General features: G+C 43.4%; 1 protein-coding gene across 1 annotated transcript in view; it reads right to left on the bottom strand.

Moving 5' to 3' along the window:
- LOC115136006 (protein turtle homolog B-like) overlaps positions 1 to 27,290 on the bottom strand; it is a 208,455-nt gene that overhangs the window by 166,401 nt on the left and 14,764 nt on the right.

Consider the following 27,290-nt stretch of genomic DNA (forward strand, 5'->3'; position numbering starts at 1 on the left):
GCAATAACAGCATTCACTCTTCTGGAAATGTTTCCACTAGATGTTGGAACATTGTTGCGGGGACTTGCTTCCATAGACCAACAAGAGCGTTAGTGAAGTCGGGCACCGATGTTGGGCGATTAGGCCTGATTCACAGTCGGCATCCCAATTCATCCCAAAGTTGTTCGATGGGGTTGAGGTCAGGGCTCTGTGCAGGCCAGTCAAGTTCTTCCACACCGATCTCGACAAACCATTTCTGTATGGACCTTGCTTTGTGCAGGGGGCATTGTCATGCTGAAATAGGAAAGGACCTTCCCCAAACTGTTGCCACAAAGTTGGATGCACAGAATTGTCTAGAATGTCATTGCATGCTGTCGTGTTAAGATTTCCCTTCACTGGAACTAAGGGGCAAACCAAACAATGAAAAACAGCCCAAGACCATTATTCCTCCCCCACCAAATTTTACAGTTGGCACCATGCATTCCGGCAGGTAGCCTTCTCCTGGCATCCGCCAAACCCAGATTAGTCCGTCGGACTGCTAGTAGGTGAAGCGTGATTCATCACTCCGGAGAACACGTTTCCACTGCTCAAGAGTCCAATGGCAGCGAACTTTACACCACTCCACCCGACGCTTGGCATTGCACATGGTATTGCGCATCCTAGACGTTTCCACTTCACAATAACAGTACTTACAGTTGACTGGGGCAGCTCTAGCAGGGCAGAAATTTGACAAACTGACTTGTTGGAAAGGTGACATCCTATGACAGTGCTACGTTGAAAGTCACTGAGCTCTTCAGTAAGGTCATTCTACTGCCATTGTTATATATGGAGATTGCATGGCTGTGTGCTCGATTTTAACACCTCTCAGCAACTGGTGTGGCTGAAATAGCCGAATCCACTAATTTGAAGGGGTGTCCACATAATTTTGTATGTATAGTGTAATTCTGCAGACACTGACAGGGAACTTGACATTGTTGGTTTATTAAGATGAAGCTGTGTGTACATATGTCCACGGGGCTATCTGTTCTACCAGAGCATTGATCCTCTACTAATTCATGTATGGCTTGGCTTTACAACCGGAAGTGAAGTGTTCTTTCATTTTACCAGTCAATACGGCTAATAAGATGGTGGTCTGCTCACCTCTGTGGCCCATAGGGATGCTTGGGATTATTGGGTTTGTCTTTGAGGATGACCCAGTGCCAGTGGGTTGTTATAGGAATGCTCTACATCCATGTTGCTCTCCAGCTGGTGTCTGCTGGTTTTCGTTTCTCCCTGGTACTTAATTATTGATCTGTTACTGTAACATAATAACCAATGTCTCACCAACTCCTAATTCCCGCTGCTGAGAGGGGGAAATTCACTTTTATTTCCTGGTTAGAATAGGAGTAGGCCTATAGTCAGGGACCTCGGTGAATGCAACAAATCAAGGAGCAGCAGAGACAGTGACGCTTGTAAACCTTCAAGTTTCCACATCACATTCTGCACTACTGTATACAAACAATAGGGTGAAAGGAAGCCAGCAGCCAGGAAAACTATGTGAAGTACACTTTGTTGAGGAGAGACTCAATGATATTATTGTATGTTACAAATGATTTAACTCATGTTTACAGCAAGAGGCAGGGAAAACGTTTACAGCAAGAGGTTTGAAGCAGGGAAAAACGGCATGAGCTTTTCAAGTGTATATTAAGCCCATATTCAGAGTAGAGGTCGACCGATCAATCGGAATGGCCGATTAATTATGGCCGATTTCAAGTTTTCATAACAATAGGAAATCGGTATTTTTGGGCGACCGATTTCCGATTATTAAAAAAAATATATAGATATATATATTTTTTATACCTTTTATTTAACTAGGCAAGTCAGTTAAGAACAAATTCTTATTTTCAATGCCTAGGAACTGTGGGTTAACTGCCTTGTTCAGGGGCAGAACGACAGATTTTCACCTTGTCAGCTCAGGGGTTCCTATCTTGCAACCGCACAGTTAACTAGTCCAACACTCTAACCATTGCACTCCACGAGTAGCCTGCCTGTTACGTGAATGCAGTAGAAGGCAAGGTAAATTGCTAGCTAGCATTAATCTTATCTTATAAAAAACAATCAATTATAATCACTAGTTATAACTACTAATCTAGTTTAGCAGCCAATATTAACCAGGTGAAATTGTGTAATTTCTCTTGCGTTCATTGCACGCAGAGTCAGGGTATATGCAACAGTTTGGGCTGCCTGGCTCATTGCGAACTAATTTGCCAGAATTTGACATAATTATGACATACATTGAAGGTTGTGCAATGTAACAAGAATATTTAGACTTAGGGATGTTACCCGTTAGATAAAATAGCGAACGGTTCCGTATTTCACTGAAATAATAAACATTTTTTAAATGATAGTTTCCGGATTCGATCATTTTTAATGACCAAAGGCTCATATTTCTGTGTGTTATTATGTTATAATTAAGTCTGATTTGATAGAGCAGTCTGACTGAGCAGCAGCAGGCCCATAATCATTCATTCAAACAGCACTTTCGTGCGTTTTGCCAGCAGCTCTTCGCAAGCACAGCGCTGTTTATGACTTCAAGCCTATCAGCCTAATGGCTGGTGTAACCAATGTGAAATGGCTAGCTAGTTAGCTGGGTGTGCGCTAATACTGTTTCAAACGTCACTCGCTTTTCGATTTGGAGTAGTTAATCCCCTTGCGTTGCAAGGGCCACGGCTTTTGTGGAGCGATGGTTAACGATGCTTCGAGTGTGGCTGTTGTCGATGTGTTCCTGGTTCGAGCCCAGGTAGGGGCGAGGAGGGGGACGGAAGCTATACTGTTACACTGGCAATACTATAGTGCCTATAAGAACATCCAATAGTCAAAGGTACATGAAATACAAATGGTATAGAGAGAAATAGTCCTATAAATACTATATTAACTACAACCTAAAACCTCTTACCTTGGAATATTGAAGTCTCGTGTTAAAAGGAACCACCAACTTTCATATGTTCTCATGTTCTGAGCAAGGAACTTAAACGTTAGCTTTTTTACATGGCACATATTTTACATGGCACACATTTTTACATGGCACATATTATAGGTATGGGATTTTTAGTCCTCCAATAATCGGTATCGGCGTTGAAAAATCATAATCGGTCGAACTCTAATTCAGAGGCATGAAAAGCTTCAACAGTCACCTTGGTTGGAGGTCAACACAAAAGAATAGCTTAATTACCTCACTTTACACTAAACAGAGGATGATTATAATATAATTCCGTTGTATTTGGCTACATGTCGGATGAACCCAAAACAGCTTCATTCTGGGCAGTCGGAGGCTGCTCAAAATGCTTCTTCAGTACAGAGAAATCCTCTCATTCTGTCTTTTTAAGGTATGGAAGTCAGGCACTTACATTGAACGCTATAACTATAACAGGCATATTTACGGTTGCCGAAACATTGCTGTAATGTTGGATGATGGTTTACTATGTGGATCTGTGTGTGTTCTTCTTGTGCTTGGAATGGGCGGATAAATAACAGCTGAGGGAGAGAGCGTATACCCAAGACTCCCCCTGCCTCCCCTACATAGCCCAGCGCTACGGGTTGATTGGATGCCGGTGACATCACCAGCGAGCGAAAACAGGCCTCTGGAAGGTATGACTTCACTGTTTATATTGATGAGAGAGAGGGAGGAGAAACAAGCATTAATAAGCTCCTCTTCTTTTCCATTAGGATTTTGCCCGGAGTGGGACGGTCAAACGCTTTAATCTCCGAGCTGCAAGAGGGAAGAGTAGAGCATATCCTTCCAGAGAGGTTCACAGACAGCCTATAGAGTGGGCTCTGTTTGAGCATGGCTGTCTGTGTTCAAGAAGATGAGATGTCCTTTCACTCTCGGCTGTAAGGTCGACATTTGGACAGCTGTCACTCAATGGTGTCTCTGTCCGAATTTAATGAGCCCAATCCAAATGTTCTTTATCAGTCCAACCATTTTAAGAGTACAGTATTTCATTATGATTATATTAATAGCTACATTTATCAAACAAACCATTCACTTCTGAACTGTTCGTGAACTGTGCCTGAAGTTTGAAGCACCCTCAATCACACTCCTCGAGAGATTAGAAGTATACATTAAATATGCAAGACTTTCCAAACTCATTGAGAGAGACCATTGTTGAATACTAAAGTCCATATGCTAGCTTGCACGGAATACAAAGAATTCTTAAGTTCAGGAAGATGAAATAGTGGTAGATGGCGGAGAAGTTGAACTGAAATGTAAACTCTACAGTCTACACTGTAAATGTCCTTACCTCCAGAAAATACTTATTTTGGGAGTTTTAAAAAATAAAGAAAATTTTTGAAAATTAACTTAATTGCTCAAAATTAAGTGGGTATTAACCTACAAGTTAAGTGGGTATTAACCCAAAAGGTGTAAACTAATTTGATGATATAGCATATTCAAAATCTATTAATTTAGAGAAACACATAATATGGTAGTAAAACTACACTGAACAAAAATATAAACGCAACATACAACAATTTCAAATATTTTACTGAGTTACAGTTCATAAAAGGAAATCAGTCAACTGAAATATATTAATTAGGCCCTAATCTATGGATTTCACATGACTGGGAATACAGATATGCATCTGTTGATCTCAGATACCTTAAAGAAAAGGTATGGTCGTGGACCAGTCAGTGACCACCATTGGCTTAATGGGTGACATGTCTGGTGAGTATGTAGGCCATTGAAGAACTGGGACATTTTCAGCTTCCAGGGATTGGATACCAGTTCTTGTGACATGGGGCTATGCATTATCATGCTGAAACATGAGGTGATAGTGGCAGATGAATGGCACGACAATGGGCCTCAGGATCTTGTCACAGTATCTCTGTAAATTCAAATTGCCATAGATAAAAATGCAGTTGTGTTCGTTGTCTGTAGCTTATGCCTGGCCATACCATAAACCCACCACCACCATGGGGCACTCTGTTCACAATGTTGACATCAGCATAACGCTCGCCCATACAACACCATACACGTGGTCTGCGGTTGTGAGGCCGGTTGGACGTACTAACAAATTCTCTAAAACAACATTGGAGGTTGCTCATGGTAGAGAAATTAACATTCAATTATCTGGCAAAAGCTCTGGTGGACATTCCTGCAGTCAGCATGCCAATTGCACACTCCCTCAAAACTTGAGACATCTGTGGCATTGAGTTGTGTGACAAAACTGCACATTTTAGAGTGGCCTTTTATTGTCCCCAGCACAAGGTGCACCTGTGTAATGATCATGCTGTTGAATCAGCTTCTTGATACGCAACACCTGTTATGTGGATGGATTATCTTGGCAAAGGAGGAATGCTCACTAACAGGGATGTAAACACATTTGTTCACAACATTTGAGACAAATAAGCTTTTCATGCATATGGAACATTTGGGATCTTTTTTTCAGCTCATGAAACATGGGACCAACACTTTACATGTTTGGCATTGTTATTACCTAACCAAAACGTGCCAGAAAAGTAGTGGCAGCCAATAGGCTGAGCACTCAAAGATCAAAGGCAGCACGACTCAGTTTTAGATCAATAAAGGGAAAATTTGCAAAACCATAGAAACTGGATTCATTGTGTCTGACTGTGCAATTATCACACGCAGGGAAGAGAAATCCAGCGGGACACACGCCGTGAAAGAGAATGAATTGTGAAATAGTCCGTTAGCGGTGTTTAACTTATGCAGTAGAAGAAGAAATGGGAAATTTAATATGGAATTGCTTCACCTCCTCGGCCAGACTAATTGCGCTGCTCATCTGTGTATGTCGACTGTCAAAAACCCAAATATCATGGTGGCTTGAGAAACTAATGAGGGAGGGAAGGGCAGGATTTGACCTACTTGGCTCACATGCCCTCCAACGAGTATCACTCACTCATTTTCAATTCAAAGGAGACTCTGCCGGGGTGCACAGAGAGCATCTAATTCTTCCTGCATCACTGCTAGAGTGTAGTCATGGCCTTATTATCATGCCATGAATTCATGTCTATTCAAGTCTACGTATCTAAAGGTAATGGTTACATTGCTGCTTGTAACATCAAAGAGAGTTCTGATACATGTGAGTTTTATTCACAGGACCAAGTGAGAGATTGTTATTTGGGTTCAGGTATGATAGTACCATTTGAAGGAAACCTTCATTGAGTCTGTCTAGTGTGCACTGCTCGCTAACAGTTTACCTCTCTGCAAGCTAACTCCCTGGTACACCGTCTCTGCCCTGTTGCCCTACACCTATTTCTCCCCCAGAACGGACTCACATGCCAGTTTATTAGGTACAGCCATCTAGTACCGGGTCGGACCCCCCTTTGCCTCCAGAACAGTCTGAATTCTTCGGGGTATTCTACAAGGTGACAGAAACTTTCCAAAGGGATGTTGGTCCATGCTGACACGATGGCATCATGCAGTTGCTGCAGATTGGACGAAGGTACACTCATACTGTGAACAGCCCATTTCATCCGTTGTTTTTAGCTGATAGGATTGGAGCTGGGTGTGATTGCAATAGCTCATCTGTGACAAGGATGGCTGAGTTGTGTGCAATGGTGTAAAGTACTTAAGTAAAAATACTTTACAGTACTACTTAACTATTTTTTTGGGGATATTTGTACTATTTATAGTGTTGACTACTTTTACTTTTACTTCACTACATACCTAAAGAAAATGATTAACTTTTTACTCCATATTGGACCATTTTCCCTGACACCCAAAAGTACTTGTTACATTCTGAATGCTTAGCTGACAGGAAAATGGTCCAATTCATGCACTTATCAAGAGAACATCCCTAGTCATCCCTACTGCTTCTGATCTGGCGGACTCACTAAACACACATACTTCGTTTGTAAACGATTCGTTTGAAAACGAGTGTGCTCTCGGGTGTTCGTACATTTTCAAATCAAGAAAATGGTGCCATCTGACATGCTTAATATAAGGAATTTGAAATGTGTGCTTTGGGTGTTACCCTTATGCTGGCTGGGTTTGCAAAGGGGGAGTTAGTATATACATTTGTATAGTGTTTAGTAGTGTCAAACTTGACCACTCAATTGCCAATCTTTAAGCCCAACAAGAGTTTAGACCAGTTGTGCCAATTACTGGTCAAGGGCTAATAGTGTCTGGAGATGTTGCTTAGTTAAGTAACTAAAGTCAATGTTTGGCCAAACTTTAAAATTTAATTTGGTTCTCTTCATATTGGACATCTCATAGATTGTTGTACATTGAAGATTTGTGACGTTGTACATTTCGACTGATATCATGTCATGCAACCATGCATTCTTCAAGTCATTCCACTACAAGTGTCACGCCCTGTCCTTAGAGAGCCTTTTTATGTCTCTATTTGGTTTGGTCAGGGTATGATTTGGGGTGGGCATTCTATGTTTTGTTTTCTATGATTTTGTGTTTCTATGTTTTGGCCGGTTATGGTTCTCAATCAGGGACAGCTGTCTATCGTTGTCTCTGATTGGGAACCATACTCAGGTAGCCCTTTTTCCCTCCTTTCGTTGTGGGTAGTTAACTTTGTTTGTGGCACTAATGTCATGTAAGCTTCACGGTTGTTTTTTTTTAATAAAAAAGAAAATGTACGCTCACCACGCTGCACCTTGGTCTTCTTCCAGCAACAGCCGTGACAACAAGGTACGTGTTCCCTAAAATCCTTGTCAAAGGTGATTCGGACCAATACCTCCAACAGAAACCACTGAGTGAAGAACCTTATGAGGCCAAACGTTGTGGCGCTGTCAATAAAAGGCGCACACTGCATTAGTGTCCATTCATCGTGCCTCTCCACTGCCTGCTTTCATTGATGGTATTGATGCTCATCATATGTGCCCTAACGACTTTCTTAATACAAATCCACATCCTTTCAGTGCTCCTCTGCTCTCAGAGTGCAGACAAATCCTATCTCACATAAGCTCCAATACATAACCATAGAGTAGCATGTTAGCATTGATGGACCTCTAATTACGAAAGAGGGGAGGAGGCAGTGCATAACTCAACCACGCAGCGTCGATTAGCATTTTAGAACCTGATGAGAGGCTGCTCCTTTGTGCAGGTTGATTACTTCACCTTAACCTGTTCACCGCTTCTGCAGCAGCATCCTTTGTGATGGATATTGCTTCTGACAGCTCTGTTAATGCCATCTTCTTGCCCCCTTCCCTCTACTTTGCCCTGTGGTCCCCCCTGATATCTCATTTCCCTATAATACTCTTATATGGTGTGCATGACTTCACTTTGTAGTTGCCCTGTTGATTCATGGTGCCTACAATCCTTGGAGGACCTTGGTGACTCTGTTGATAATTAGTCATTGGACTAAGGTCAGACAGAGGGGTTTTCATATTCCGGGAACTTCTGTTATCTGGTTTCTAAGCTTTACAGACCATCTGAAGCTTTACAGCAAAGTCAGCAGGTCAGAAAACATTGCAAAAATGTATATAATGAGATTTGCCTTGAAAGAATCAGTATGGTGAAAAGGTTTGACAGTAAAATAGAAATCTTACTCCCCACTCTAATTTGCATATAGTGCAATTTATCACCATCAAGCCTAGGGAATTGTTAGACAGTGAACAGTATACCATCACCTGCTGATGAATGTAAAGGCTTGGGACTGCCGAGACAGTATGCACAAAACCGGAGCATGCAATTATCAGGCGCAATTAAAAAGACTGCAAATGAATTGTATAGCTCTTAAACAGAGTTTGTACTTATTAGGAGTCAAATGTATTCAGGAGGCAACAGGAACCTTCATGCAGAAATTTCAGAGGAAGTGGAATTTGAACCTTTTGCCTGCTTACACTTAAGATCTCACCACGGAGTGTCTTTGAAGAGGACAAAGTAACTGGGTCTGATTTTGAGACTCTTACCCCCTAGTGTCTGGCTGGAATTAAGGACGATAGAGATGCACTGACAGTCCCGATTCTCCACCTTTTTCCTGAAGTGTGCACTCACGGACTATCGTGCATGGATGCATACACCAACCTTATGCTTTTAAATCCATGACAGGAGTGTGCAAGTGCACACTTCTGGAAAAGGGTGGAGAATCGGGACAGTCAGTGCAACTCTATTACCATACAGGAACGATATAGATGCTCTCTGCAGAGACATCACAGCAAAGGGTTTAGGGTGAGTATAGCTAATCCAGATAGTTTGTTGGTATTTTATTTTTTATTTATTTCACCTTTATTTAACCAGGTAGGCAAGTTGAGAACAAGTTCTCATTTACAATTGCGACCTGGCCAAGATAAAGCAAAGCAGTTCGACACATACAACAACACAGAGATACACATGGAGTAAAACAAACATACAGCCAATAATACAGTATAAACAAGTCTATATACGATGTGAGCAAATGAGGTGAGATAAGGGAGGTAAAGGCAAAAAAGGCCATGGTGGCAAAGTAAATACAAATAGCAAGTAAAACACTGGAATGGTAGATTTGCAATGGAAGAATGTGCAAAGTAGAAATAAAAATAATGGGGTGCAAAGGAGCAAAATAAATGAATTAATTAAATACAGTAGGGAAAGAGGTAGTTGTTTGGGCTAAATTATAGGTGGGCTTTGTACAGGTGCAGTAATCTGTGAGCTGCTCTGACAGTTGGTGCTTAAAGCTAGTGAGGGGGATAAGTGTTTCCAGTTTCAGAGATTTTTGTAGTTCGTTCCAGTCATTGGCAGCAGAGAACTGGAAGGAGAGGCGGCCAAAGAAAGAATTGGTGGTTACCTGCTGGAGCGTGTGCTACAGGTGGGAGATGCTATGGTGACCAGCGAGCTGAGATAAGGGGGGACTTTACCTAGCAGGGTCTTGTAGATGACATGGAGCCAGTGGGTTTGGCGACGAGTATGAAGCGAGGGCCAGCCAACGAGAGCGTACAGGTCGCAATGGTGGGTAGAATATGGGGCTTTGGTGACAAAATGGATTGCACTGTGATAGACTGCATCCAATTTGTTGAGTAGGGTATTGGAGGCTATTTTGTAAATGACATCGCCAAAGTTGAGGATTGGTAGGATGGTCAGTTTTACAAGGGTATGTTTGGCAGCATGAGTGAAGGATGCTTTGTTTGCGAAATAGGAAGCCTATTCTAGATTTAACTTTGGATTGGAGATGTTTGATATGGGTCTGGAAGGAGAGTTTACAGTCTAACCAGACACCTAAGTATTTGTAGTTGTCCACGTATTCTAAGTCCGAGCCTTCCAGAGTAGTGATGTTGGACAGGCGGGCAGGTGCAGGTAGCGATCGGTTGAAGAGCATGCATTTAGTTTTACTTGTATTTAAGAGCAATTGAAGGCCACGGAAGGGGAGTTGTATGGCATTGAAGCTTGCCTGGAGGGTTGTTAACACAGTGACCAAAGAAGGGCCAGAAGTATACAGAATGGTGTCGTCTGCGTAGAGGTGGATCAGAGACTCACCAGCAGCAAGAGCAACCTCATTGATGTATACAGAGAAGAGAGTCGGTCCAAGAATTGAACCCTGTGGCACCCCCATAGAGACTGCCAGAGGTCCGGACAGCAGACCCTCCGATTTGACACACTGAACTCTATCAGAGAAGTAGTTGGTGAACCAGGCGAGGCAATCATTTGAGAAACAAAGGCTGTCGCGTCTGCCGGTGAGGATGTGGTGATTGACAGAGTCGAAAGCCTTGGCCAGATCAATGAATACGGCTGCACAGTAATGTTTCTTATCGATGGCGGTTAAGATATCATTTAGGACCTTGAGCGTGGCTGAGGTGCACCCATGACCAGCTCTGAAACCAGATTGCATAGCAGAGAAGGTATGGTGAGATTCGAAATGGTCGGTAATCTGTTTGTTGACTTGGCTTTCGAAGACCTTAGAAAGGCATGGTAGGATAGAGATAGATATAGGTATTTGAGGTTTAATAAAAAACTTAATCAGCAAACATATGAAAATAGGTGATGAGGAATATATTGCTTCACTGAAGATAGTAATAATCTACTAAATTGATTTTCGAAATATGGTTTGTCTTTGGGAGTACTAGGCTTGTGAGGGTTATTGTTAGGCTTCTGTAACTACTTTCACATGGACCTGTGATTTTGCGACTGGTAGCCTGGTGGGCACAGTTAGCATCTGTGTCTACCACTTAAAGACACTTTATTCTGCGGGGACTTAATCCACATTATTTGATTAGGTTGTACACTTTTCTGACTGAAAGAGAACAGATAAAATCAATGGCATGTTTTGGAAAATCTTCGAAAATGTACCAGAGTTCAGTTGACTAGAGTACTCTGCTCACTGAAGAAGATAGGTTAGCATTCAACAACAAAATGTTAGCCTAATCAGGCCCGAAATCTGTGAGTACAAAATTTAAATCCAACTGTAACTGACAACAAGGAGATTTCTCAAAATATAATGAACAGATATACTCACTGAAGTATTAGGCTTGGAACACATAACAAAGCATGAGTGACAAATAAATGTTGACTTAACTGCTTACTGTTCTACAACATTAAAGGAGACAATTACTCTAAGAGCGCAATTACCAAGCGCTCTATGATTAATGGTTGTACCGTATTCACCTTGGCATGTCTAGGCCTGACATCCTGGGTTAAATTTGCTCGGCTCTTTCAAAGGTAAAATGCTTGCTTTTCTTCATTAAATGCTATTATTTTTCACAAATTTGTTTACATCCCTCTTAGTAAGCATTTTTCCTTTGCCAAGATCATCCATCTGCCTGACAGGTGTGGCATATCAAGAAGCTGATTAAACAGTATGATCATTACACAGATGCACCTTGTGCTGGGGACAATACAAGGTCACCCTACAATGTGCAGTTTTGTTACACAACATAATGCCACAGATTTCTCAAGTTGAGGGAGCGTGCAATTGGTATGCTGACTGCAGAAATGTCCACCAAAGCTGTTGCCAAAGTCGCCTATGTCGTTTTAGAGAATTTGGCAGCCCAGAACTTCCACATCCGACTTCCTCACCTGCAGGATGGCCTGAGACGATCCACCCGGACAGCTGATAAAACTGCACAAACTGTCAGAAACCGTCTTAGGGAAGCTCATCTGCATGCTCATAATTCTCACCTGGGTCTGGACCTGATTGCAGTTTGTTGTAACCAACTTCAGTGGGCAAATGCTCACCTACGATGGCCACTGGCACGCTGGAGTAGTGTGCTCTTCATGGATGAATCTTGGTTTCAACTGTAGTGGGCAGGTGGCAGACAGCACGTACGGCATCGTGTGGTCAAGCGGTTTGCTGATGTCAACGTTGTAAACAGAGTGCTCCATGGTGGCAGTGGGGTTATGGTATGGGGCGGCATAATGAACACAACTGTATTTTATCGATTGCAATTTGAATTGATCCTGAGGCCCTTTGTCATGCCATTCATCCACCATCATCACCTAATTTTTCAGAATTATAATGCATTGCCCAATGTCACAAGGAACTGTATACAATTCCTGGAAGCTGAAAATTTCCCAGTACTTCCATGGCCTGCATACTCACCAGACATGTCACCCATTGAGCACATTTGGGATACTCTGGAACAGTGTACGACAGTGTGTTCCAGTTCATGCTAATATCCAGAAACTTTGCACAGCCATTGAAGAAGAGTGGGACAACATTACACAGGCCACAATCAACAGCCTGATCAACATTATGCGAAAGAGATGTGTTGCACTGCATGAGGAAATCCATATATTAGGGCCTAATGAACTTATTTCAATTGACTGATTTCCTTATATGAAAGGTAACTGAACACATCTTTGAAATTGTTGCATTCTGCATTTATATTTTTGTTCAGTATATTTTAGAATCTAAACATACTCCAACTTTTAGAGCATGCTAAAAGCAGTATAATGATAAAGATGTCTGTATCATGTACGGTTCACAGATCATAGGGTCTTACAGGAGGGCATGTATAGGTCACTTGTGATTTTCAAAAATAAAATTGTGATACAAATGTAAAAAGCATGTCAAACATTCTTTCTCACAATTAAGTTTATGTGAAAATTTCTAGAACAATCTGAGAAACCCCAAAATATTTTGGGGCTATCCTGCAGTGGAATCGCCTATTTCAAACATTGCACTGTCAATGTCAACCAGGGAAGTGCATCTGACTGTCAATAGAGGGACACCACATACTGTCAATTGTGGTTGCTCTGCCAATACATTACCCTCATAAAGCGTAATTTAACATCAATGCCCTTACAACAAGCCATTTGAGCAATTTAGTCAGTTAGCCTCAGTGCAACCACTCAACATATTTTCCACTTCGCTGGCTGAGCATTTCTAAAATACAAAATATCAATCTGTATGGTAACCCAAGTGTAACCCTTATCTCTTCAGAAATTACTAGTGTTTGTAAGTCGCTCTGGATAAGAGCGTCTGCTAAATGACTTAAATGTAAATGTAAATGTCAGCCCGAATCTATAGATAGTATATCAAGATGTGGCGTTGCATGAGAGGGCAGCAAGGAGGTCATTTCAATTACGCTGCCCGTGCTCCAACAGGGGCCCAGCCGGCCAGCGGTCTCCGTAATGGTAGCGGAAGGGGTCTCCCAATCAAGGATGTGACTTTGCTTGGCTGGTCACAGCCGTTGATTGGGTCATAATGGAGTGCCTGTCACACCTCTGTGAAGGTCACGTCAGTTGGGGGAACGGGACGAGGGAAGAGAGGCAGTCCAGAAACCGTGGGAGCCTATGGAGAGCTAGGTTATAGCGGGACTTCATTCTCTTTCTCTCTCTGTTCATCTCAGACTCTTTTTCGCTCAGCCGTTACACACACACCATGTCACAGGCCATCCCTTTGGCTCAAACCTCTATCACAGCCATAAACGGCTAAAAGTGTGCCTCATCAGCATGCACTCTCTGCCAGCGTCCAGGGAGGGGGAATTGCAAATCCCACAATGGTAGAGATAAACACACTCTTCTAAATGAGATTACAAAACATGATTAGATCTATGGCAGACGAAGGGCACAAATCCCATATTGTTGGCAAAATGTTGACCGTGTCTTATCCTCATAGTCTGCAACTTTTTCTTGGAGGAAGAAGAGCTCATTCTTAATCCTCCCCATGCGGCCCATGGAAACAACTTCGCTAACTTTAGCCCGGTGGCAGAGGCAGTATCCCTTAGGGTTGGACGGTATCCAAAATACGGTATTACCAGAAGTGCACACAAGGGGTGCTATTTAAAACAATATATCAGTTTTTGGGGTCGCACCAAAAACTTTAGGCAACAGGGATCTTGATCCAGGAGGGGATTGAATGTCTCTGCTGTAACCAAGAAGCTTGATCTTCATATCTAGAGTTAGCAAACCATAGGTGGAGCCCTGAGCTGGATATGTTTTATTTGACATATCTTAGATTTCTTATAGTTATCTGATCCTGAGGTCAGACAGAAACAAGGAGAGGAGTGAGGAGGGTCCTGGAGAGAAAAGGACATCATGATTCTGGTGTGTTACTTGTAGTCTGGAATAAAAGTAGTAGAACCCTATCATAAGTATTCTTACGCCCCCCTGCTCCTTTTCTCTGCCGAACTCTTCTCTATATTTGTTATTTGAATCTTGTACTGACGGTGTGCAAATCTATGCTGTAATATAGCAGGACCACAGCAACATGGTAGATACAAAATATGTCATTTCAGGTACTAGCAACTTTTGAAGAACAGAATATTTACTCCAGTAATATACCGTTTGAGTTTGTAAACTAGGGCTCTGCTGTATAATACAAAATAGCTGTGATTCAAAAAACCCAGCTCTCAGTACAGTACAGTTACTGCTGTTGCCTGATGTATTACCGCCATGCCGACAGTCATGAGTCAATTCCACGTGACCGTTGAGTCAATCTCCTCTTATGCACTCTGGACATTCGTTGGTAGTACCCAACTCGCTAACGATCATAAGGTCGCTAATTGCCTGACACTCAGAGCTCTATTTTCCCTCTTCACCACACTGAAATCATCACAAATCTCATCAAAACAGTATCTTGCTTTTAAAACTCTCCTTACTGAAATTGATCAACTTGAAGAAAGACGTTCAACAACAGGTTGAAACTGAGTGGAAAACAGAGGTTGTTTCAAAGCCTAACCCAGCGTAATGGACAGCACTTTAAGGTGATGATCAGCCTAATTCAAAACACTCATTAGCATGTTAGAGGTTACACATACAGTGCCTTCGAAAAGTATTCAGACCCCTTGACTTTTTGCACATTTTGTTACGTTACAGCCTTATTCTAAAATGTTTTAAATGTTTTTTTCCCTTCATCAATCCATTCACAAAACCCCATAATGACAAAGCAAAAACAAGTTAAGACATTTTTGCTAATTTATTAAAAATAAAAAACAGAATTTGCATTTACATAAATATTCAGACCCTTTATTCAGAACTTTGTTGAAGCACCTTTGGAAGCAATTATAGCCTTGAGTCTTCTTGGGTAGGACGCTACCAGCGTCGCACATCTGTATTTGGGGAGTTTTTCCTAATCTTCTCTGTAGATCCTCTCAAGCTCTGGTTGGATGGGGAGTGTTGCTGCACAGCTATTTTCAGGTCTCTCCAGAGATGTTCAATCGGGACAAATCCGGGCTCTGGCTGGGCCACTCAAGGACATTCAGAGACTTGTCCCGAAGCAACTCCTGCGTTGTCTTGACTGTGTGCTTAGGGTCATTAGTCCTGTTGGAGGGTAAACTTTTGCCCCAGTCTGCTGTCCTGAGTGCTCTGGAGCAGGTTTTCATCAAGGATCTCTCTGTACTTTGCTCTGTTAATCTTTGCCTCGATCCTGACTAGTGACGTGATGCTGGGCATTCCAGACGTGACGCTTGGCATTCAGGCCAAAGAGTTCAATCTTGGTTTCATCAAACCAGATTATCTTGTTTCCCATTGCCTGAGAGTCTTTAGATGCCTTTTGGTAAACTCCAAGCGGGCTGTCATGTGCCTTTTACTGAGGAGTGGCTTCCGTCTGGCCACACTATCATAAAGGCCTGATTGGTGGAGTGCTGCAGAGATGGTTGTCCTTCTGGAAGGTTCTCCCATCTCCACAGAGGAACTCTAGAGCTTTGTCAGAGTGACCATCGGGTTCTTGGTCACCTCCCAGGCCAAGGCACTTCTCCCCCGATTGCTCAGTTTGGCCGAGAGGCAAGCTCTAGGAAGAGTCTTGGTCATTCCAAACTTCTCCATTTAAGAATGATGGAGGCCAATGTGTTCTTGGAGACCTTCAGTGCTGCAGAATCCACACAATCCTGTCTAAGAGCTCTACGGACAATTCCTTTGACCTCATGGCTTGGTGCTCTGACATGCACTGACAACTGTGGGACCTTATATAGACAGGTGCGTGCCTTTCCAAATCATGCCCAATCAATTGAATTTACCACAGGTGGACTCCAATCAAGTTGTAGAAACATCTAAAGGATGATCAATGGAGACAAGATGCACCTGAGCTCAATTTCGAGTCTCATCGCAAAAGGTCTGAATAGTTATGTAAATAACGTATTTCTGTTTTTATTTTTAATACATTTGCAAAAACTTCTAAAAATCTGTTTTTCGCTTTGTCATTATAGGGTATTGTGTGTAGATAGCTTTGGATTTTTTATTTAATCCATTTTATAATAAGGCTTTAACATAACAAAAAGTGGAAAAGAGGTATGAATATTTTCCGAAGGCACTGTATGGCGTTAAACAATGCATAGCTTACTGCATATTATATGCATGGCAAAACAAATAATTATTAACTGATTTAAGATGTCTTTGGTACATAATTGATCTAGCCTATACTCCGAGATTAAACAAATTCTAGTCATCACTTTTGAGTGTGGACTGTACTATTATGCAGACTGGATGGACTAGTTGACTTATGCTATGCTCCAAACGTTCTACCCATGAGTCTTAGAGAGAATGTATAGACCCAGGCTATGCTGTTGATTCACTGATTGTGCAGGGCAGCTTAAAGAGTTAACTACAATTATAGCGAACATGTCAACTCAGCAAAAAACATCCTCTCACTGCCAACTGCGTTTATTTTCAGCAAACTTAGCATGTGTAAATATTTGTATGAATATAACAAGATTCAACAACTGAGACATAAACTGAACAATTTCCACAGATATGTGACTAACAGAAATTGAATAATGTGTCCCTAAACAAGGGGGGTCAAAATCAAAAGTAACAGTCAATATCTGGTATGGCCACCAGCTGCATTAAGTACTGCAGTACATCTCCTCCTCATGTCCTCAATCAATGGGATTGAGATCCGGGCTCTTCACTGGCCATGGCAGAACATTGACATTCCTGTCTTGCAGGAAATCACACACAGAACGAGCAGTATGGCTGGTGGCATATGTCATGCTGGAGGGTCATGTCAGGATGAGCCTGCAGGAAGGGTACCACATGAAGGAGGAGGATGTCTTCCCTGTAACGCACAGCGTTGAGACGGACCCTCCACCTCCAAATCGATCCCGCTCCAGAGTATAGGCCTCGGTGTAACGCTCATTCCTTGGTCGGATTTGCATTTATCGTCAATCACCCCTGGTGAGACAAAACCGGGACTCGTCAGTGAAGAGCACTTTTTGCCAGTCCTATCTGGTCCAGCGACGGTGTGTTTGTTGCCGGTGATGTCTGGTGAGGACCTGCCTTACAACAGGCCTACAAGCCCTCAGTCCAGCCTCTCTCAGCCTATTGCGGACAGTCTGAACACTGATGGAGGGATTGTGCATTCCTGGTGTAACTCGGGCAGTTGTTGTTGCCATCCTGTACTTGTCCCGCAGGTGTGATGTTCGGATGTACCGATCCTGTGCAGGTGTTGTTACACATGGTCTGCCACTGCGATGACGATCAGCTGTCCGTCCTGTTTCCCTGTAGTGCCGTCTCAGGCATCGCACAGTATGGACATTGCAATTTATTTCCCTGGCCACATCTGCAGTCCTTATGCCTCCTTGTCGCATGCCTATGGCACGTTCATTCAGATGAGCAGGGACCCAGGTCATCTTTCTTTTGGTGTTTTTCAGAATCAGTAGAAATGAAAATTCAGGACACTAAAGAGGCCTAACTGTGACCTTATTTGCCTACCGGCTGTAAGCTGCTAGTGTCTTAGTGACCGTTCCACAGGTGCATGTTCATTAATTGTTTATGGTTCATTGAACAAGCATGGGAAACAGTGTTTAAACCCTTTACAATGGAGATCAGTGAAGTTATTTGGATTTTTACAAATGATCTTTGAAAGACAGGGTCCTGAAAAAGGGATGTTTCTTTTTTTGGTGAGTTTATTTGATTTTGAATACCCTAGAAATCTAGGCTGACACATTACATTGAGCTACATAATATCTCACCACCGTGCATTTCCATATCCTCCTCTCTCTCCTTCATTCCTTTCTCGAGTGTGCAGAGAGAGCGTCTGTCAACAGTTTAATTAAGTAAGTTTTGTTGTGAAAACATGTTACTATCAATGTTCCAGAACAGATTACACTTGGTTTCCCAAATTAAGCACTGGGAAGCAGCAGGAACAGAGATTGGGTGGAATATCACCTGCCACGCAGGGAGAGAATACATGCTCCTCAAAATTTGGTTGATAAGTCACTACATTCCAAAAATATATATTCTTCTGGCCGCCACTGGGTTGACCTTCTACTGCTAGGGGGAGAGATGTCTCTGAGTAGGTGTGGAACAATGGCTCAATCCCAAATAGACTCCTAGACCCCAGGATCTATGTGCTTGTGGAGATCTAAGAGGAATTAACATGTGCAGTCAATATCGTAATAGCTCCATCTTGCTCTAAAAGGCTAGGTGGAAGTTTCACCACACTGCTTCTACCAATCATAACCTTTCAGATCTCCACAAGTACATAGGACGTAGGGTCAAGGGGTCAACTTGTATTTGGGCTAATCAATATACACCCATTTGGTTCAGAGTAATCCAAACAACTGAGACAAACTGATACTAGTACTAGGGCTGGGCAATATGGACAAAACATCATAATGCAGTATTTCTCTCATTTTTGACGGTATGAGAGTATTTGATGTTTCTGAATAATATACGAATATGGGTAGTGCTCGACCCTAGGATGGCAGCAAATTAATTAAGGACAAAACCAACAGTGAAGTAATCCTATTTGAATTAAAATCCTGTTTTCTTGCCTCAAACTTTGGTACTCGACTAAATGTCTGCCTTTGTACAGTTATTTGTTACATTCCAGCATCCTTTTGAACAAATTTCTATCAGCATGTTAAATGTGTAACCATAGGGGAAAAATCTCGAGACCACCTTACTCCACACACAGAGACGCGTACAAAGCTCTGCTTCACCCTCCATTTGGCAAATTTGACCATAACTCTATCCTCCTGATTCCTGCTTACAAGCAAACATTGAAGCAGGAAGCACCAGTGACTTGGTCAATAAAAAAGTGGTCAAATGAAGCTGATGCTAAGCTGCTAGCACAGACCGGAATTTGTTCCGGGATTCTTCCGATGGCATTCAGGAGTACACCACATTAGTCATTGGCTTCATCAATGAGTGCATCGATGACGTCGTCCCCACAGTGACTGTACGTACATACCCTAACCAGATTACAGGCAACATCCACACTGAGCTAAAGGGTAGAGCTGCCGCCTTTAAGGAGTGGGACTCTAACTATGCCCTCTGACGAACCATCAAACAGGTAAAGCATCAACACAGGACTGCGATTGAATCGCACTACACACCGGCTCCGACGCTCTTCAGATGTGGCAGGGCTTGTAAACCATTACAGACTACAAAAGGAAGCACAGCCGAGATCTGCCCAGTGACACGAGCCTACCAGATGAGCTAAATTACTTCTATGCTCACTTCGAGGCAAATAACACTGAAACATGCATGAGAGCACCAGCTGTTCCGGACGACTGTGTGATCACGCTCTCCGCAGCAGATGTGAATAAGACCTTTAAACAGATCAACATTCACAAGGCCCCAGGGCCAGATGGATTACCAGGATGTGTACTCTGAGCACGCGCTGACCAACTGGCAAGTGTCTTCACTGACATTTTCAATCTCTCCCTGTCTGAGTCTGTAATACCAACACGTTTCAAGCAGACCACCATAGTCCATGCGCCCAAGAACACTAAGGTAACCTGCCCAAATGACTACCGACCCATAGCACTCTGAAGCCATGAATACTTTTGAAAGGCTGGTCATGGCACACATCAACACCATTATCCCAGAAACCCTAGACCCACTCCAATTTGCATACCGCCCAAACAAATCCACAGATGATACAATCTCGATTGCACTCAACACTGCCCTGTCACACCTGATCAAAATGAACACCTATTTGAGAATGCTATTCATCAACTACAGCTCAGCATTCAACACCATAGTGCCCTCAAAGCTTATCACTAAGTTAAGGACCCTGGGACTAAACACCTCCCTCTGCAACTGGATCCTGGACTTCCTGACGGGCCACCCCCAGGTGGTTAGAGTAGGTAACAACACAGCCGCCACGCTGATCCTCAACACAGGGGCCCCTCAGGGCCCCTCAGGGGTGCATGCTCACACCCCTCCTGTACTCCCTGTTCACTCATGACTGCACGGTCAAGAATAACTCCAACACCATTAAGTTTGCCGATGACACAGCAGCGGTAGGCGTGATTAGCAACAATGACAAGACACCATATAGGGAGGAGGTCAGAGACCTGGCCATGTGGTGACAGGACAACAACCTCTCCCTCAACATGATCAAGACAAAAGGAGATGATTGTGGAGTACAGGAAAAGGAGGACCAAGCACGCCCATTCTCATCGATGGGGCTGTAGTGGAGCAGGTTGAGAGCTTCAAGTTCCTTGGCGTCCACATCACTAACAAACTAACATGATCCAAGCACACCAAGACAGTTATGAAGAGGGCACGACTGAAAATATTTGGCATGGTGTCAGCTCCTCAAAAGGTTCTACAGCTGCACCATCGAGAGCATCCTGATCCTAGACATAAGACTGTTCTCTCTGCTACCGCACGGCAGCGGTACCGGAGCGCCAAGTCTAGGTCCAAGAGGCTTCTAAACGGCTTCTAACCCCAAGCCATAAGACCCCTGAACATCTAATCAAATGGCTACCCTAACTACTTGCATTGCCCCCCACCCTCTTTTACGCTGATACTACTCTCTGTTATTATCTATGCATAAGTCACTTTATTAACTCTACCCACATGTATATATTATCTCAATTACCTCGACTAACCGGTGCCCCGCACATTGACTCTGTACCGGTACCCCCTATATATAGCCTCGCTATTGTTATTTTACTGCTGCTCTTTAATTATTTGTACTTTTTATTTCTTTTTTTTTGTGTATTTTTATTAAAAATGCATTGTTACTTAAGGGCTTGTAAGTAAGCATTTCACTGTAAGGTAAATGTTGTATTCCTGTTGTATTCGGCGCATGTGACAAAAACAAAAGGATTTGATTTGATACTGACTACCTCAAATAGACAGAAGGGTGCTATATGGCAGACCAATCAAAACTCATCTATCGGCATGTCCAACCCATTCATTATCTTAGCCAATCATGGCTAGTGGGAAGGTTGCTGTCATTTTCTGTGGCTAAACCAACTAGGCTTGTAATTTAACAATTGTATTTATATTTACAGATGGTATACAGGCATTTTTGCCAAAAAAGTTAACGTTTAAACAGCTCTCCTGTGAAGAAGCCTGTGAAGAAGTGACCCGCGACATATGCCTAATTTCCTGAAACTGGTCACATAAGGTCTCAGAGTTGACAGTGCATGTTAGAGCAAAAACCAAGGCATGAGGTTTAAGGAATTGTCCGTAGAACTCCGAGACAGGATTGTGTCGAGGCACAAATCTGGGGAAGGGTACCAAAACATTTCTGCAACATTGATGGTCCCAAAGAACACAGTGGCCTCCATCATTATTTAATGGAAAAAGTTTGGAACCACCAAGACTCATTCCAGACCTAGCCAAATTGAGCAATCGGCGGAGAAGAGCCTTGGTCAGGGAGGTGACCAAGAACCCGTTGGTCACTCTGACAGAGCTCCAGAGTTCCTCTGTGGAGATGGGAGAACCTTCCAGAAGGACAACCATCTCTGCAGCACTCCAATAAACAGGCCGTTATAGTAAAGTGGCCAGACGGAAGCCACTCCTCAGAAAATGGAACATGACAGCCCACTTGGAGTTTGCCATTTTGGTCAGGTAGTGTGTCAACCATGGTTTGCCAGTGCTGTGATAAGATAGTGTAAAAATAAGGAAAAACCCTTGAATGAGTAGGTGTGTCAAACTTTTGACTGGAACTGTAAGTATTCAGATCCTTCACCTTTGGAAGCAATTACAGCCTTGAGTCTTCTTGGGTATGACGCTACAAGCTTGGCACAACTGTATTTGGGGAGTTTCTCTCATTTTTCTCTGCAGATCCTCATAAGCTCTGTCAGGTTAGATGGGGAGTGTCACTGCACAGCAATTTTCAGGTCTCTCCAGAGATGTTCGATCTGGTTCAAGTCCGGGCCCACCAAAGTGTCCGATTTCAAATAGGCTTTTCAGCGAAAGCACTACAAACGATTATGTTAGGTCTCCACCAAACCACAATAAACACAGCCATTTTCCAGCTAAATATAGCATTTACAAAAACCAGAAATAAAGAAAATGAATCACTACCCTTGAATTATCTTCATCAGATGACACTCATAGTACTTCATGTTACACAATACATGCATGTTTTGTTTGATAAAGTTCATATTTATATAAAAAAATATGAGTTTACATTGGCTATTTAGATTCACTAGTTCCAAAAACATCAAGTGATTTTGCATAGCCACATCGTTTCAACAGAAATACTCATCATAAATGTAGATGATAATACAAGTTATACACATGGAATTATAGATAAACCTCTCCTTAATGCAACCGCTGTGTCAGATTTCAAAAAAGTTTACAGAAAAAGCAACACATGCAATAATCTGAGATGGCGCTCAGTACAGAAGCCAAATTAGCCGCCATGTTGGAGTCAACCGAAACCAGAAAATACATGATAAATGTTTCCGTACCTTTGATGAACTTCATTAGAATTCAGTTCTAGGAATCCCAGGTCCACAATAAATGCTTGATTTGTTCGAAAATGTCTGTTATTTATGTCCAATTAGCTACTTTGGTTAGCGCGTTTGGTAAACAATTCCAAAGTCACAAAGCGCGTCCACTATAACGTGACGAAATGTCCAAAAGTTCCGTAACAGTCAGTAGAAACATGTCAAACGATGTACTGAATCAATGTTGTTTACATATATCTTGGATAACGATCCAACCGGAGAATTAGAATGACTTCAAATGAGCGGTGGAACGCAGGTGCTTCCCCTGTGAACGCGCATAGTGAATTTATGGTCAACTCGTGGCAGTAGTGACTATTTCCTGTGTCATTCGACCCCCCCCCCCCCCCCCCTTCACATTAGTCATCAGACAAAGTTCTATTGACTGTTGACATCTAGTGGAAGGCGTAGGAAGTGAAAACTCATCCATATCTCGCTATAATTTCAATGAGAGCTTGGTTGAAGATCTGCCACACCCAGAAAAAAAAACAGGAAGTGGAATTTCTCAGGTTTTTGCCTGCTATATGCGTTCTGTTATACTCAGACATAATTTAAACAGTTTTAGAAACTGAGTGTTTTCAATCCAATACTAATAATAATATGCATATATTAGCAACTGAGACTGAGGAGCTGGCCATTTACAATGGGCACCTTTTCATCCAAGCTACTCAATACTGCCCCTGTAGCCATAAAAAATTAAGTACCACCGCATATGTTCAATTGGTCGGATTACCAGAATATAGTTCATTTCCCCCCACCTTCTGATGTTCCCAGAATCTCTGTTAACCAAGGGGTTTTCAAATTTCACATCAGTAGGGTAGAGAGAGGAAAAAGGGGGGAAGAGGTATTTATGACTGTCATAAACCTACCCCCAGGCCAACGTCATGACACCAGCATCCAAAATTCCATGAACATCTCAGCCCTAACAAAAGGTACCAATTGTATAGCTTACGGTATAGCTAACTCTTACTCCGTTACACTAACCCCCATCTAACCTCGCCCCACAGCGACCCTAGCAGTCGAGCTGAGCCCAACTCTGGAGCACCAGTGTGTGCTAGCTTGGCATATATACACTGCCTCCCTGAACTCACCTCTGACTGGGCTTGGACCAGGCTCCTCTACCTCGCTAACACACGTGGCTGCCAGTTTGACAATGTACAAACCATTTGAGCCACACAAAGTTACCAATTGGATAGCTCCACCTGTGACACTTCAAGCTAGCAGTGGAGTGAGGTTACGGTGGATTTTGAGTAAGTAAAGTGACATAAAACAATAACTGACCACTATCAATGGCACACACATAATCAAGGCCAACACAAACATACTCCTTTAACTCTGGCCCTGACCCTGGCTGTGAGCCTGTTGAGGTTCCGTGTAAACAGAATAAGAGTGATGTAGAGGTCTGCTCCTGTTGGTGCTCTGGGACTTCTCAGTGTGATCGAGTAGCTCATGTATCCAAAAGCCAACCCGCACTACCACAGGGGTGTGTATGTGTGTGTGTGTGTGTGTGTGCGAGAGTGTCCAAAATATGTGGCGTGTGCAGGATAAGTGTGTGTGTACAGTTATGTCCAGTTAAACACTGTGCCAAAGAGGTTAGGAACCTGAGAAGAGAGGCAGACAGACACACTTGTACACATTCTGCCTGCCACAGTCACAAACCCAGAACATTCAATACAGAGAGTAGGGATGGTGAAGCCAAGAGAGGAGATTGAGCTGACCAAGGAAAGCAAAAAAAGACAATGGAGAGAGAAGATAAGAATAGGGATAGGCAGGATGCGAGGGGCTGATCCATCAGCCGTGGCCTTCTGGGAGTGACGGGGAGCGTCCGGAGTGCGTCACGGCTGGTGACAGGGGCCTGGGCTGGGAACAACTGATGATGTTATTGTGTACTCTCACTCTCATTTGGCACATGGACCAGAGGAGGCCCTGCATTCAACTACTGGGCCCATCTACAGCACGGAAGAGAGATCAAGATGGATAGGTGGAGGATGAGGTGGGGGGATGGATGGATGAAAGTTGCCGACATACTGTAGTATGTAAATGTAGTATAGATCAGTTTCTAGAGAATGACAGGAAGATGTGCATCGATTACTGCACACATCAATTCAGACTAATATATATGCATCATGCACTGCAAGGTGCATCTGTTCAAGAGATATTCTAATACTGCTTCTATACTGTAGAATCTCATACGCCAATGGAGAACCAGTCTTATTCTAAGATGTCCGGTCAAATACACCATAGTTTCCCTTTCTGGAATACAGAACCGTGTTTTAGTCTGGATGGAATATCTATGGGTGAATTGGAGGGCTCCGGTTCTTTGCCGAGGGTAGGAGGCGAGCTCAATTCTCGGGCTGAGTGCAGTGCAGCGGGGCTGGGCCATGGTATCTCATGGCCTGGGTCCCATGAATGTTTAATGGGGCTGGAGTAGCCGGCATGGAGGAAGCTGACTGCACTGCATCAGTGGCCAGCTGTAAGATGAGATGGGGGAGGAAGCGGCCCAGGCAGGGGGTTTGGGGGACTGAGGAAGAGGCACAGCACTGTGCACGCAAACGTTCTGCATATGGGAAGACATGGTGCCAAAATGCCCTGTGCAAGCTACACACCACACCACACAAACACACAGATATACACACTGGCAGAGATACTGTACAATGCAACATGCACATACAGTTGAAGTTGGAAGTTTACATTCACCTTAGCTAAATACATTTAAACTCAGTTTTTCACAATTCCTGACATTTAATCCTAGTAAAAATTCCCTGTCTTAGGTCAGTTAGTACCACCACTTTATTTTAAGAATGTGAAATGTCAGAATAATAGTAAAGAGAATGATTTATTTCAGCTTTCTTTCATCACTTTCCCAGTGGGTCAGAAGTTTACATACACTCAATTAGTATTTGGTAGAATTGCCTTCAAATTGTTTAAACTTGGGTCAAACGTTTCCGGTAGCCTTCCACAAGCTTCCCACAATATGTTGGATGAATTTTGGCCCATTCCTCCTGACAGAGCTGGTGTAACTGATTCAGGTTTGTAGGCCTCCTTGCTTGCACACGCTTTTTCAGTTCTGCCCATAAATTCTTTACAGGGTTGAGGTCAGGGCTTTGTGATGGCCACTCCAATACCTTGACGTTGTTGTAAATAAGCCATTTTGCCACAACTTTGGAAGTATGCTTGGGATCAATGTCCATTTGGAAGACCCATTTGTGACCAAGCTTGAACTTCCTGACTGATGTCTTGAGATTTTGCTTCAATATATCCACATAATTTTCCTCCCTCATGATGCCATCTATTTTGTGAACTGCACCAATCCCTCCTGCAGCAAAGCACCCCCACAACATGATGCTGCCACCCCCGTGCTTCACGGTTGGGATGGTGTTCTTCGGCTTGCAAGCCTCCCCCTTTTCCCTCCAAAATAATTATGGTCATTATGGCCAAACAGTTGTGTCCCCAGTCAGGTCTGTCCTGCACCTCGCACTTGCCCTGAGGTGCGTGTCATCAGCCCGGTGCCACCTGTACCGGTCCCCCGCATCAGGACTCCAGTGCGCCCCCTGAGACTGTCGGCAGTCCGGAACCCCCTGAGACTGTCGGCGGTCCGGAACCCCCTGAGACTGTCGGCGGTCTGGAACCCCCTGAGACTGTCGGCGGTCCGCTTGCAGATACGTCTTCCTCCATGGCGGCTCTGGTTCGGGGTTCTCCGTCCAGAGCCTCCTGTGACGATACGCGGTCCGGTTCCTCTGGCGACGATCCGGAACCTCCGGTGACGATCTAAAGTCCGGTGCCTCTGGCGACGACACACGGTCTGGTTCCTCCTGCGACGATCCCCGAACCAGAGCCGCCATGGAGGAAGACGTATCTGCAAGCGGAGTGGGTACTTCGCCCCGTACCGGAGCCGCCCCCCAGACGGTAGATGCCCACCCGGACCCTCCTCTATTGAGTCAGGTTTTGCGGTCGAAGTCCGCACCTTTGGGGGGGTGGGGGTACTGACCATAGAGCTGTTTATTATCTGTTAGTTGGGGCGTGATAGTGACTAGGGTGGGTCATCTAGGTAATTAATGGTTTATGTTGGCCTGGTATGGTCCCCAATCAGAGACAGCTGTTTATCGTTGTCTCTGATTGGGGATCATATTTAGGCAGCCATTTCCTCATTGTGCTTTGTGGGATCTTGTCTTCAGATAGTTGCCTGTGTGCACACCAGTAGCTTCACGTTTCATTTGTGCTTGTTTGTTTTGTTTGGTGAGTTTCTATTAATTAAAATATGTGGAACTCTACGCACGCTGTGCCTTGGTCCATTAATTTTAACGAGC

The sequence above is a fragment of the Oncorhynchus nerka genome, linkage group LG10 (genome assembly GCF_034236695.1).
Source record: "Oncorhynchus nerka isolate Pitt River linkage group LG10, Oner_Uvic_2.0, whole genome shotgun sequence".
Taxonomy (NCBI): Eukaryota; Metazoa; Chordata; class Actinopteri; order Salmoniformes; family Salmonidae; genus Oncorhynchus; species Oncorhynchus nerka.